We start from the raw sequence: 15362 nt of genomic DNA on the forward strand, positions 1-15362 counted from the left end.
CTTTCTTGCAAATCTTTTCCTCTGTAGACAAAAAAAGTCTGGCTCTGGATAAGCACAGCTGGTCAGGCAGCATCCAAAAATCAAGAGAGTCAACGTTTCGAGCATGAGTTTCTGGAAGAACTTGTGCTCAAAATGTCCACTCCTTTTCCTTTGGTGCTGCCTGACTGGCTGTGCATTTTATAGTGCCATACTACTTGACTCTGTTCCCCAGCATCTGCAGTCCTCCCTCTCTTTCCTGGCTAATGACTGGCAGAGAGAACAATTGAAACACGTGCTTCCAAACATGAAAGAAAACAACTTTTAAGAATGCTTCTGCATTATAAGACCTGCATTTATAAGAAGTAGAATGAGCTGTTCTCTTGGTCCAAAGCATGTATTTGAAGATGCCAACTTAAATTTTATCCATTTAATTTCCACCATTAGATTTATTACCTGTCCAAAATGTTGCATGAATATCTTAATGCATAGGGTTTCAGGAAAATAAAATATATCCATTGAAATCAAGATTGACTTTCATTTTGCTCCATCAAATGTTGATTAAACCCCACGTTTAGAGAGGTTGAAGTACCCATATTATGATGTCAATATTCAGTTGAGATTTTGAAGGCATTCCAACATTCCAGTGTCATGCCAACAGCAGGTTTGTGAGGACGTAGTGAAGTGAAGTTAGATGGGAGACTCCTGTGGAGTATAAACACCATTGACCAGAGGAGCTGAATGGCCTATTCCTATATTATTAAATTCTATTTAAGTTCCATTAGTGACAGCATTGGGATGAAGTTAAGCTCTGAGGGCTTCATTGTCTGTCTGTTTTTTTTTTGTCCATTTCCTGGTTGTTTGAATGAAAGTTGGTTTGAACTTTGCAAGCTATACAATAGAGTTTCAATTTAATGTCAACCAAATAACTACCTCCAGTAATGCAAACCTGCCTCTGTGCTGTACTGGCAATGCCTCCAGTCTGCCTCAATGCTGTACTGGCAGTGAGAGTCTAGGTTATACACTGCTGAGTGCAAAAAAATGGATTTGGACTCTAAGTCTGGGTTTAGAATGAAAGGACGATTGACTGAATCAAATCGACATCAAGCAAGTAAGATTATTATAATAATAATAACTGAAGATCTGAACTTCCATTCAGTTACCATGTTCATGATTCTCAGTGGTAGAATTACTCCAGATAGGATTTTTAATTGATAGTAAAGCTTTAGATCCTATCGTTAGTCATTATGTTGAACAGTACAAACGTTAAGTACAATTCTGATATTTTACGCAAGAGTTTGACTTCTGTTGCATAAGAGGTCAACAGTTGTGATGCTCCAGCTGCTTTGATTCTATTGGAAATCAGTCAGGAATTGTACACTAAGACTAAGGGGAAATGAAGCCCCAAAGCAAGGTAATTATATCGAAAATACTATCTCTCAATCTTCTAATTGTTTCATAGCTCTACAAACTGCCAAAGAGAAGAAGCAGTCTAATCAGTTTAATAATCCAAAGTGAAACTGTAAGAAATCACCAAAATGTAATTAAATTTAAGAGTTTCAATAGTTTTCATTTTAATTCTATTCCATTGTGATAGTCAGAGTAATTTTAGAGCTAAATGATCCCTTTTTTATAAATTTGTTGAAATTCTGCTGCTTAACTGGTCTTTTCAACTTCATATGAGTGACGTGGTGTTAAATCACAGTGCTGTCTGTAGTTCTAATGCAGACACCATGATACTTAGATGGATAATAGACAAGTAATTTACACCAGGCTGGGTCTCACAAGCAGAAATGATATATTGGAACAAATTATCGATTTTAATGATGCCGAATGAGTCTGATCTCAAAGATTTCTAGTAAAAAATGAGGTCTGCAGATGCTGGAGATCACAGCTGAAAATGTGTTGCTGGTCAAAGCACAGCAGGCCAGGCAGCATCTCAGGAATAGGGAATTCGACGTTTCGAGCATAAGCCCTTTATCCTGATGAAGGGCTTATGCTCGAAACGTCGAATTCCCTATTCCTGAGATGCTGCCTGGCCTGCTGTGCTTTGACCAGCAACACATTTTCAGCTCAAAGATTTCTATAAAATTTCAACAGGACTAGTCAGGGTGAACACAGGAAGGTTGTTCCTGATAACTGGGGAGTCTGGAACCAGGCAGTCACCATTTAAGGATGTGGGAAAGGCCACATAGGACTGAGGTGAGGAGACATTTCTTCACCCAGAGACTGGTGAACCTGTAAAACTCTCTGCCACAAAGCATTTGAGGTCAAAGCATTTGAATGTTTTCAAGAGGGAGTTAAATACAGTTCATAGAATCACAGAATCTTCGACTTAATACCTGTGGAAGCAGACCATTCAGCCGATCAACTTCACACCACTTTTCTGAAGAGCACCTCACCCAGACCTAACCCCCTATCCTATCCTGCACATCGCTGGACACTATAGGCAATTTCACATGGCAAATCAACCTAACCTGCACACGTTTAGGACATGGAAGGAAACTGGATCACCTGGACGAAACCAACACAGGCACGGGGAGATTATGCAAACAGTTACCCAAGGGTGGAATCTCAAGAGTAGTTCTTTTTTCCTAAAGGAATCTGAGGATATTGGGAGAAAGCAAGAACATGGGACTGAGTTGGATGATCAGCCATGATCCTATTGAATGGCAGAGCAGACTCTAAGGGCCAAATGGCCACCTCCTCCTCCTGTTTTATACGTTTCTATGAATAAGGGCCATTTATGAGGCAGATTATTAGCATGAACTGCTTTTATTGTTCAGAGTTCCATGAGAATTACCACATGCATTTGAGAGGGTAAATGGAGTCTCATGTTCTTGTCTCACCTAAAAGACGAGCACTTCTTGCCATTAAACTACTCCTGCAGCATAGCATTACTACAGAGTCATACAACACAGAAACAGACCTTCTGGCCCAACCAGTCAATGCTGGACATGATCCCAAACTAAACGAGTCCCACCTGCCTGCTCCTGGCCAATATCCCTCCAAACCTTTACTATTCATGTAAGAGCTTATGCCCAAAACATTGAGTCTCCTGCTCCTCGGATTTGCTTAACCGGCTGTGCATTTTCAGAACCACACTTTTTGACCATTCGTGTACTTATCCAAATTGGAGTGTCTACATCCAGCACTTCCTCAGGAAGTTCTTTCCACACACAGACCTCCCTTTGTGTCAAAAAAAAATTGCCCCTCATCTTTTTAAAATCTTTCTCCTCTCCTTTTTAAAAACATGCCCCCATCTTGAAATTTCCAAACCCCAGAGAAGTGAAAACTACTATGAACTCAATCAATACCTTTTTTAATTATTTTATAAACTTCTGTTAGGTCACTTGTCATCTCCTACACTCCGGTGGAAAAAAAATCACAGCCTATATCCAGCCTGTCTTTAAATTAGCCAAGATTCCGGTTGTAGGTGTCTATGGTTTTTAAATTAGATTCCCTACAGTGTGGAAACAGGGCTTTTGGCCCAACCAATCCATACCGACCCTCCGAAGAGTAACCCAACCAGACTCACTCCCCATATTCACCCCTTACTGTGGGCAATTTAGCATGACCAATTTACCTAACCTGCATATCTTTGGATTGTGGGAGGAAACTGGAGCACGTGGAGGAAACCCATGCAGATATGGAGAGAATGTGCAAACTCCACATAGTCAGTTACCCAAGGCAGGAATCAAGCCTGGGTCCCTGGCGTTGAGATAGCAGTGCTAACCACTGAGCCACCGTGCCACCAGTGTAAATTTTCACTCATTTGGGACATGGGTTTTGCACCTGAGTCACCTCAATCATTCCTTCTCATTCCAAGGAGTTTTGTTTAGCTTAGGAATTTGTGTGTTGCACAATAAAGCCAACAGCAGGAGTTCAGTCCTGCCCTGCCTTCTCAACTTATTTTACATTGAATTCAAATTTCAGTGTCTCTCACTGTGGGGTTTACGACCATGTCCCCAGACATTAACCTGGATTTTTGGCTTGTCACTGCTGTAATATTATCGTTACATCCCCACCTCTTCAACTGAAAGTGGAAATGCTGAGATCAGAAGCAAAAAAGCTAGTATTTGACCAGTTGGGCTGAATGGCCTGATTTGGTGTGATTTTCTACAGCTCTCAGTAAATGTGACACTTCCCTCTGGTACTTTTTGTTACCATTTTTCTTTCGTGTTTTTGCTATCAAAGAAATCTTAAATGAATACAAATGTTTAGTAGTTCAAGTTGGTTACTACAGTTTAGTGTTGGAATGTCTTGTTATCACTATTGTTTACAGTAGCAACTCAATGAACACAGTGTAGACAGTAATTGATGCTTGGAACTGTTCATTGCTGGCAAGTGACCATAACAACTAGTTAAACAAGTCAATGCAGCAATATAAAGGAGGTGATTGGTTATTTATTGAGTCATAGAGATGGACAGCACAGAAATAGACCCTTCAGTCCAACTTGTCCATTCCAATCAGATATCCTAAATAAATCTGCCACCATTTTCCAGCACTTGGCCCAAATTCCTCTAACCCCTTCCAATTCATATACCCATCCAGATGTCTTTTAAATTTTGTAACAATACCAGCCTCCACCACTTACTTTAGAACAGCACAGCACATTGCAGGCCCTTCAGCCCACGATGTTGTGCTGAGCATTTATCCTAATCTAAGATCAACCTAACCTACTCACCCCTCAATTTACTGCCGTCCATGTGCTTGCCCAGCAGCCGCTTAAATGCCCCTAATGTCTCTGACTCTACAACTACCACTGGCCGTGCATTCCACACACCCACCACTCTCTGTGTAAAGAACCTACCTCTGACATCTCCCCTAAACCTTCCTCCAATCACCTTAACATTATGACCCCCTCATGACAATCATTTCAGCCCTTGGGAAAAGTCTCTGGCTATCTACTCTATCTGTGCCTCTCATTACCTTGTACACCTCTATCAAGTCACCTCTCTTCCTCCTTCTGTCCAATGTGAAAAGCCCTAGCTCACTCAGCCTCTCTTCTTAAGACAAGTCCTCCAACCTGAGCAGCATCCTAGTAACTCTCCTCTGCACCCTCTCTAAAGCATTTACATCCTTCCTTTTTAATGATAATATTCCAAGTGTGATCTAACCAGGGTTTTGTAGAGCTGCAGTAAAACCTTGCAGCTCTTAAACTCAATTCCCCCTGTTAGAGTCATGGAGTCCCAGAGAGGTACAGCACGGAAACAGACCCTTCGGTCCAACCCGTCCATGCCAACCGGATATCCCAACTCAATCTAGTCCCACCTGCAAGCACCCGCCCCATATCCCTCCAAACCCTTCCTGTTCATATGCCCATCCAGATGCCTCTTAAATGTTGCAATTGTACCAGCCTCCACCACTTCCTCTGGCAGCTCATTCCATACATGTACCACCTTCTGTGAAAAAGTTGCCCCTTAGGTCTCTTTTTTTATATAACTTTCCCCTCTCACCCTAAACCTATGCCCTCTAATTCTGGACTCCCCCACCCCAGGAACAGACTTTGTCTATTTATCCTATCCATGTCTCTCATGATTTTATAAACCTCTGAGGTCACTCCTCAGCCTCCGACGCTCCAGGGAAAACAGCCCCAGCCTGTTCAATCTCTCCCTATAGCTCAAATCCTCCAACCCTGGCAACATCCTTGTAAATCTTTTCTGAACCCTTTCCAGTTTCACAGCATCTGTCCGATAGGAAGGAGACAAGGATTGCACGTAATATTCCAACAGTGGCCTAACCAATGTCCTGTACTGTCACAACATGACCTCCCACCTCCTGTACTCAATACGCTGACCAATAAAGGAAAGCATACCAAACACCGCCCTCACTATCCTATCTACCTGCGACTCCACATTCAAGGAACTATGAATCTGCACTCCAAGGTCTCTTTGTTCAGCTTTCTTCATCCAAGACATTTCTGAAGAGCTGGGGCCCAAGGACAGATCCCTGCAGGGTGCCATTGGTCACTGACCTCCAGGCGGAATACGTTCCATCCACTACCACTCGCTGTCTTCTTCCAGCCACTTCCTCTGGCAGCTCATCCCATGCATGCACCACCCTCAGTGTTAAAAAGATGACCCTTGGGTCCTTTTTTTTAAATCTTGCCCCTTTCACCTTATACTTATACCCTTCTAGCTTTGGACTTCCCTATCCTGGGGAAGAAGAACCTTGGCTATTTACCCAATCCTTGCCCCTCAGCAACCAATGCTCTGAATACAACAATGCCTTCAGAACAGTAGCTCATATACAGTGAGCATTCAAAATAACATTAACTTATAAAGTTAGACATAGCAATATATGCTTCTTGTAACATTACATGCTTCAAGTGATCCTGGTTAAACTGGAGCATGATACTCTTGCAAATTCCAGTGACATACTGTGATGATATCATAAACATTTTTGTCATAAAGGTACAATGAAATACAGACCATGAGACAAAACATAACAGCTTGTACCTCTGACAGGACAGCATTCCCACAGCATGGCACTGAAGAGTCAGCCAAGTGCTAAATCTCAGAAGTGATGTTTAAATATTTAATTTTCTGGTTCACTGAGTGCCATCACTGAGCGAAGATGCATCTTGATGACTGTATTGGTGCCCCTTCGTGTTCCCACAAGGAGGTTGAGCAATTCATCAACTTCAACTTCACCAACACACTCCGCTTGACCTTAAGCTCACCTGGACCATCTCCGACACCTCCCTCACTTTTCTGGACCTCTCCATCAATGTTGACTGAATTAACGTAGATATCTTCTACCAACCCATCGACTCTCACAGCTACCTAGATTACCCCTCTTCCCACCCTGCCTCCTGTAAGTGCGCAAGCCTTTTTTTCCCAATTCCTCCGCCTTCACTGCACCAGCTCCTAGGAGGACCAGTTCCACCACAGAACATACCAGATGGCCTCCTTCTTCAAAGACCTCAATTGCCCATCCTACGTGGTTGATGATGCACTCCAGTGCATCTCATCCACTTCCCGTACCTCTGCCCTTGGACCCACCCTTTCAACCGCAATAAGGACAGAACACCCCACCCCTACCCCCACACCCCGGTCCTCCCCTCCCACCCCACTAACCTCCGTATACGTCACATCATCCTCCACCATTTCTGTCACCTACAAACGGACCCCACCATCAGAGATATATTTCCTTCCCCACCCCTATCTGCTTTTCCTCCACAACTACCTGGTCAGGTCCATGCCCCACAACAGCCCACCTTCCCCTGCCACTGCAGGATTTGTAAAACCTGCACCCACACCTTCCCCCCCCACCCCCCTCACCTCCATCCAATGCCCCAAAGGAGACCTTGACATCCATCAAAGTTTCACCTGAGCTTCCACATGTCGTTTATTGTATCCGTCACTCCTGATGCAGTCTCCTCTACACTGGGGAGGCTGGATGCCTACTCAGAGCACTTCAGAAAATATCTCCAGGATGGCCACACCAATCACCACTACCGTCCCATAGCCAAACACTTGAACTACCCCTCCCACTTTGCCGAGGACATGCAGGTCCTGGGCCTCCTCCATCGCCAATCCCTAATCACTCAACGCTTGGAGGACGAACGCCTCATCTTCTACCTCTGGACCCTCCAACCACACGACATCGATGTGGACTTCACTGGTTTCCTCATTTTTCCCCTCCACCCTTGAATTTTCACAGTTCCAACCTTCCAACTCAGCACTGCCCTCCTGACCTGTCCATCTCCCTTCCCACCTATCCACTCCACCCTCCTCTCCGACCTATCACCATTAATCCCCACCTTCATATACCTATTGCACCCTCAGCTACCTTGAAGACATTGATCAGATCCTATGTCCCCCAACCAAACCTCAAAATTCTAGAGAAAACATACCTAATTTGTATAATCTCATAACTCCAAATTTGCTGCATTGACTTCTATGGATGAGATTGAGCCCTGATGTGGTGATTTGCAATAATGATTTAGTGACATAACTGTGGCTCTGTCCCAAAGTGACATCATCCTTAAAAAATTGATTTGGTTTCCTTTAAAGCATCTTTAGAGTTTGATTTATATTTAGTCTGGCATATTTAGATGAGTTTTTTTTTAAACAGATCTGAGGTATAGGGGAAGGTGGAAATGTGCATTGAATCCGCAGCACAGTATTGATAACAGAATGACTCATGTCAAAATTGGAGAAATCATAAAATGTTTGATATTGATCTTTGGTAGTGAGACATTATTGGACACATTATTATTTAACCTCATTGGAGAGACTTGCTTTTAATCATGGCAAAAAGCAAGGGGATATAAGATATTAACAACATTATAATCTCTTTCAAAGATTTGCCCACATTTTTTAACATTCAGTTGCTTAGCCCACTTATCGACTTCAATGTCAGTCCTATCAGTCACGATAAAGAATTGTAAAAGTGGGCTGCAATTCTTAAAGTCCAGAAAAAAACATGTCATTCCTGTTGTAAAGTCATTCTGCACAGAAGGGGGGCACTGTGACTGTGTCAGCTCTTTGAAAGACTTATCCAATTAATTGCATTTACTTTCTCCATCCCAGACCCCTGCAATTCTTTTCATATGTAAACCTAACTGCCTTTTCAAAAATTACCTCGAAACTACATCCAGTATGCTTGCTTGCAATGACGATTCCAGATCACAACTCCCTGTATGCAGACATTTCTCCCATCTCCTCTCTGTCCTTTTGCCAATTAATTTTAAATCTTTAACACAGGTTTCCAGACTTGCTGCCACTGGAAGAAATTTTTCCTTGTTTAATGAAGTAAAATAAAATATGTTTTCCCTGTTGAAGTTGAAGGCACATTGGTTTGCAGAGGCAATTGGATTTAAAAAAAAATACTGAATTGTAGTTGTCTTCCACAAATCTCAGGAATTGAGAAGTATCAAATGCTTCAGGAAATAGGTTCTTTTTGTTTTGAATCATTGTGATGCTTCTATTTTCCCCCAGTCAGTGCTCCCCCATATTGAACGCCAGTTGGAGAAAGCACTGAATGTTGCAATATTGCAGAGTGTACTATGGGTGGGGGCTCTTCAATGTTCATCGTCAAGAGTGGTTCAGGAGCACCACTCCTGACTGAGCTGGTTCAGCTCTAGAGGAATGTTAGGCTTTATTTCGAGGGGGTTGGAGTATAAGAGTAGGGAAGTCTTACTGCAACAGTACAAAGTGCTGGTGAGACTATATTTGGAGTACTGTGAGCAATTTCCATCCCTTTATTTAAGGAAAGATTTCATTGGAGACACTTCAGAGAAGGTTCACCAGGATGATGCCCAGAATGGAAGGATTGTCTTATGAGCAAAGGATAAATGAGTTGGGACTCTACTCACTGGAGTTTAGAGGAATGACAGGACATTTCATTTAGCATATGCTATTCTTGAGGGGCTTGACAAGGTAAAATGCTCAGAGCATGTTTCCCCTCGTGGGAGAGTCAAAGACCAGAGAACATACTCCGAACAAAGGGGCGAAAGTGAGGTCTGCAGATGCTGGAGATCAGAGCTGAAAATGTGTTGCTGGAAAAGCGCAGCAGGTCAGGCAGCATCCAAGGAACAGGAGATTCGACGTTTCGGGCTCAGGATAAAGGGGCACCAAATTAAGGAATGAGGAGGAATTTCTTCTGAGGGTTGAGTTTTTGGAATTTGCCACAGAGAATTATGTGGGCAGAGTACTTGTGTACATTTATGACTGAGATAAATAGATTCTTGATCAGTCAGGGAAATCAAGAGCTATGGGTAATGGACAGCAAAGTGAAATTGAAGAATGTTGGATCATTCATGATTCTTTGAATGGGGGAGCAAGCCCGAGGGGCTGAATGGCTGAATTTCTTCCAGTCAAATCTAGCTACTAGACTGGGTCACTAACTGGTGTTGAGTGAACCAACTGGAAGGAAAAGCAGGCTTGACCTCATCCTTACCAGTCGGTTTACCACAGACGCATCTGTCCACGACTGTGTTTGTAAGAGTGACTACTGCCTAATCTTTGTTGAGACCAAGTGCTGTCTTTGCATTGAGAACACCCTGTGTTGTGTTATGTGGCACTATCACTGTGCTAAATAGGATGGACTTCAAAGAGATCAACTGAAAACTGGTTATCCAATAGGCACTATGGGGCACCAGCAGCAACAGTATACCCCCGATTAAAGTGAACTCTCATGGCCTGGGACATTCCCCACTTGACTATTACCATCGAGCCTGGGAATTAACCTGGCCCAATGAAGATAGACATGTGACAAAGCTGCTCCTTTTAACAAGGTTATGCTGTCCTTGGTTTTTTTTTTCAGAGAGGTCTTTGAAAGACACAGAAGGGTTGAAGGGTTTTGGGGCCAATTTGATATTGAGTAACAGATACTGCCTCAGGCAATAGGCCTTCGAGTTTTTGAACAAAAAGTACATGTATAATGAAAAGGGAGTGGCCAGTCCTCCTCGCTCAGCTTTTCTTTGGTTTGGTTTTTAACAGTAGAGTTGTGAAGCTGTTGGACCTAATGAAGCAGATCTTGGCTGGTCCCTCTCTCTCTGATTTTTTTTTTCTTCTGTAAGACCCTCGGTTTGGTTTTACCTTTCTGTACGAAGGTGTGTTTTATGGGGATTGTTGCAAGTATTGGGAACGGCATCATTAAATTGAGTTAATCTGTTGGGTTCCCATATAGGTTAAGTTATTCGCTATTCTCTCCTCTTTTGTTTGTGTTTCGTTTTTTTTAAACGAGAGAATTTATTTACAAGTGATTTGACCAAGTGTATCTCTCCTGGAATATCTGTTACACCTGCTTAAAACAACCAACAAGTCTAGGGTCTGGGCTAATTTCTTGAAATGTTTTGGAGGATCTGACCTGTTCCATGACAAACATGCCAGAAACAGCACCAGACTTACCAAAAAATGGTGTTAATGTGCTGAAGCTGTCAAACAGGGCTGGTCACATTCCAAACAGTATCAGAAAGTAACTGCCCTTGACATCTAGGCCACATTTGACCAAGTGTGGCATCAAGATGCTCTAGCAAGGCTAGACTCAATTAGAATTGAAGGGAATCTCCAAGGGTTGAGCATATCAGACAGGTTGTGTTTGTTGTCATCTCAGCTCCAAGATATTTCCACAGGGGTCCCTCAGGATAGTGTCCTCAGCCCAACCATCTTCACCTGTCTTGTCAATGACCTCTGCGACATTAAGGCCAGTAGTGGGAATGTTCGCTGATGCTTGCAAAAAGTTTTTAGTGCCATTCGTGACTCCTGCGGTACCGAACCAATCCCCATTCAAATGTAACAGGACTGAGATAATATCCGAATTTGAGCTGACAGTGACAATTAACACGGAAGTGTCAGACAATGGCATCTTCAACCACAGAGAATCTGATCATTGCTGAATCACCCATTTATCAAGCTGTTGAATGTTGCTATTGATCAGAACAGAAACTGGATTATCCATTTACGTACAGTTGTTACAAGAGCAGGTCAGAGGCTAAGAAACCTGTGGTGTGTAACGCACCACTTGACTCCCCGGAATCTGTTCACCAGCTACAAGACACCAGTCAGGAGTATGATGCAATACTTCCCACTTACCTGGATGGGGGCAGCTCCAACAACACAAGAATCTTGACAGCATTCAGGGCAAAACCGTGTGATTGGCACCATATCCTCAAGCATCCACTCCCTCTACCACCATGTATACCATTGACAAGATGCATTCTAGAAACCCACTAAGGGTCCATAGATTTCATCGTCTAAACCATGATCACTGTCATCTAGAAGAACAAAGGGAGCACACACATGGCAATTACATTTCTTAGATTCCCCACCGAGCCCCTTAGCTTCATGACTTCAAAATATATCACTGTTCCTTCAGTGGCACTAGGTCAAAATCCTGGAATTCCACCCTGAATGACAACATCGGACTTCCTACAACAAAATTGACTGACTGCTATTGTAGAAGTCAGTTTACCAACTTCTGGGCAAGTAGGATTGGCAATACATACTGGCAGGCCAGTAATGTTCACATCCTATGAATACATTTTTAAAAATTGAAAATAGTTTTGTAGCTTCTTCCATGACCTTTTCTCATCACTACACCCCAGGCCCAGTCAGCATATGGGCTGTTTTTAACATAGCCAGCACATTTTTTCCTTTTTTACTTAAGGTCCCTGTTACCAGCTCTCCTATCTCCCTGGCTCCCCATTAACCATTCCTTTCTAACTGTGTTTCTCTCCCTCTGAGCTCCATCTCCACCTATCGCTCACTCTCTTTTAACTACTATCCACCCCTACCACTGTTCCCTATCTTCAGCACATGTACCATCTTTTCCTAGCTACCATCTGCTCTGAAGAGGGGTCGCTGGATCCAAAACATTAGCTCTGCTCAACACAGATGTTGCCAGACCTGCTGAGTTTCTCCAGTAATTTGTTACAACCAAATAATTTACTTTTACACTGTGATCACTGTTATACTGTAGGAAATGCAGCAGCTAATTTCTGTACTGCAATCCTTACAAATAGGAATATATTAAAGAGCAGATAATCTCTGTTTTCTGATGTTGATTTGAGGTAGGATTATTGGCCAAGATACCAAGAAACCCTGCGACAATTTTTTTTTCTTTACATGCATGTGAGGACAGATGGAAGCTTTGATTTTCACTATATTTGAATAACAGCTGTTTGGATAATTTTAGGATAGAGGATTGGCTAATCAATAGAAAACAGTGAGTTGTGATAAAGGTCATTTTCTGGATCGCAACCTGTGACTAATAGTGTGCCTCAGGGATCAGTACTGGGACAACAATTAAGCAACACATTTGGACCAAATACTGAACTACAGGAGCCATTATCCCAACACCCACAAATGAAGCTGTATTAGAGCATTATTTCAATAAGCCACTACACACTGCAGCACAAAGGAACAATGCACAGCAGAGGAAAGTTTGGGAGAAGATTTGTAGCTCGGGTGCTCGTTGTTATGGTTCTGTTCACCGAGCTGGGAGTTTGTATTGCAAACGTTTCGTCCCCTTTCTAGGTGACATCCTCAGTGCTTGGGAGCCTCCTGTGAAGCGCTTCTGTGGTGTTTCCTCCGATATTTATAGTGGCTTGTCTCTGCTGCTTCCGGTTGTCAGTTCTTGCTGTCCGCTGCAGTGGCTGGTATATCTGGACCCAATATACCGGCCACTGCAGCAGACAGCAAGAACTGACAACCGGAAGCAGCAGAGACAAGCTACTATAAATATTGGAGGAAACACCACAGAAGCGCTTCACAGGAGGCTCCCAAGCACTGAGGATGTCACCTAGAAAGGGGACGAAACGTTTGCAATACAAACTCCCAGCTCGGTGAACAGAACCACAACAGAGCAGAGGAAAATTACCTATACAGTGTATTAACAAAGAGTGGGTATTCAATGAACACAGTCTGCTGTTTGTTTTTATTAAACAACAAATCCCAACAAGCTGACAAAATATATGTCCAGAAACCTGAGCCACTCTCCCCTACATCAAAGACAGCTCAGAAATGACTGCCAGACTACTTCGACCCCTTAGCATCATGGTAGCCCACAAAGCCACCAACACACTAAAACAGCAGCTCATGAACTTGAAAGACCCTATACAGACAACAAGCAAAACTAATGTCATCTACAAAATACCTTGCAAGAAATGAAACAAACACTACATTGGACAAACTGGCAGAGCATTAGCCACCAGGATACATGAACATCAACTAGCCACAAAAAATATGACCCACTCTCACTAGTATCTTTGCATACGGATGAGGGAGGACACCATTTCGACTGGGACAACACGTCCATCCTAGGACAAGCCAAACAAAGACACGCACGAGAATTCCTAGAAGCATGGATTTCCAACTGGAACTGACTTGGATCCTGAAAAAGAACAGGAAATGACATCACAGGAAATGACATCACCAAATAAGTAGAAAACAGGCTGTACCACCACTGCTTCACCCAGAGGCTCACTGAAGATGTTACCTAGTATGGTATAGAAATGTCTAAAAACGAACCTTCCAGCTCAGCGAGCAAACTTACATCCAGTTTAGAATCTTCCACTAGAGTCCTAAGTCAGACATTAATCTATGACTTTCTGACTCATTGAGTGCTACCAACTGAGCTGCATCCAAAAATGTCCCATTTGATTCTACAGTTTATAAATTTTAAAAATAGACAGCACCCTTATCGATGATTCCTGACTGTGACTTTTAATCCTTGTTTAACACTTGCAATATTAAAATTATCTATCTATGAAACTTCAAATTTTGCACAAGGGTAAATTAAAGTAATTACATGTAACAGGTGACAGCAAATTGACAGTGTGCTTGATATCCCTGAATATTTTTCAATATATTTCAGTTGAAGTCAATGGAAGTTTTTAGCTCTCACCTGTTTGACAATAAGAATGGTTTAAAATTACCCCAATTTGTCATATGATTGCTATTTTACCAGAACTTCCAGTTAAGAATTTTGAGCACTGTTCACCAAAATTGGACCAAAACCTGCTGATTAGCTAAGTTGTGAGGATTTTACATCAGAACAAACTAATAATCAACCAGTTGAAAGCCGAGGGATCTCTCTAGTAACAGAATAATTATTTTAAAATTTACTTTCAGTTCCACTTTAATATTAAAAAATAAAAATGGTAATGAAGTCTGCCTTGATATCTCATTTACCTGGAGATCTGTTGCGTGTAATTAGTCTTGCTTTGAATTTCCAAGTCTACAAAAATGATCTCTTGTATTGAAGACAGGAGTTGCACTTATTAAAAGTGAAGTGAAAGGCAGACTGTCCTCGAATTGATTAATCTAAGGATATCTGATCTGCATGAGGCACAAACCATACACTTTTTTATATGCACGGAGCTGCACATAGCTGTATAATGCATGAATCATTCAGTGTGCATTACACACTACTGTGCTCTCATTCTTCTAGAAGGGAATATCCTTCAAATCCCTTTATAAAAGCAAAGATAACGTTTCGGCTCCAATGACCCTTCTCTAGACTTTCAGAAGGATCACTGGACCTGAAACATTAACTCTGTTTCTCTCTCCACAATGCTGCAAGAGTTCCTCCAGCAATTTCTGCTTTTGATTATGATTTCATAAGATGTATACTTTGGCATGGGCATTACCTTAGGATAATCCTCATGGCTGGATCAAATTACATTTTGACGATGCCACAATTCGATAAAGAAGCCATTACAAGAATATGCAAGATGGTTAACTGAATTTATTTTGGTGTCCAAGTTACAAAGAGAGCAGAAATATTTTGGAACTCCTTTCTATGACAGGAACTGGGTGGACCAAGTTAAAAATCACACAACACCAGATTATTGTCCAGCAGATTTATTTGGGAGTACAAGCTTTTGGATCGCTGCTCCTTCAGGTAGCCAATGGAGCATGATATTAGGACA

This window comes from Hemiscyllium ocellatum, chromosome 22 (genome assembly GCF_020745735.1).
Source record: "Hemiscyllium ocellatum isolate sHemOce1 chromosome 22, sHemOce1.pat.X.cur, whole genome shotgun sequence".
NCBI classification, from domain to species: Eukaryota; Metazoa; Chordata; class Chondrichthyes; order Orectolobiformes; family Hemiscylliidae; genus Hemiscyllium; species Hemiscyllium ocellatum.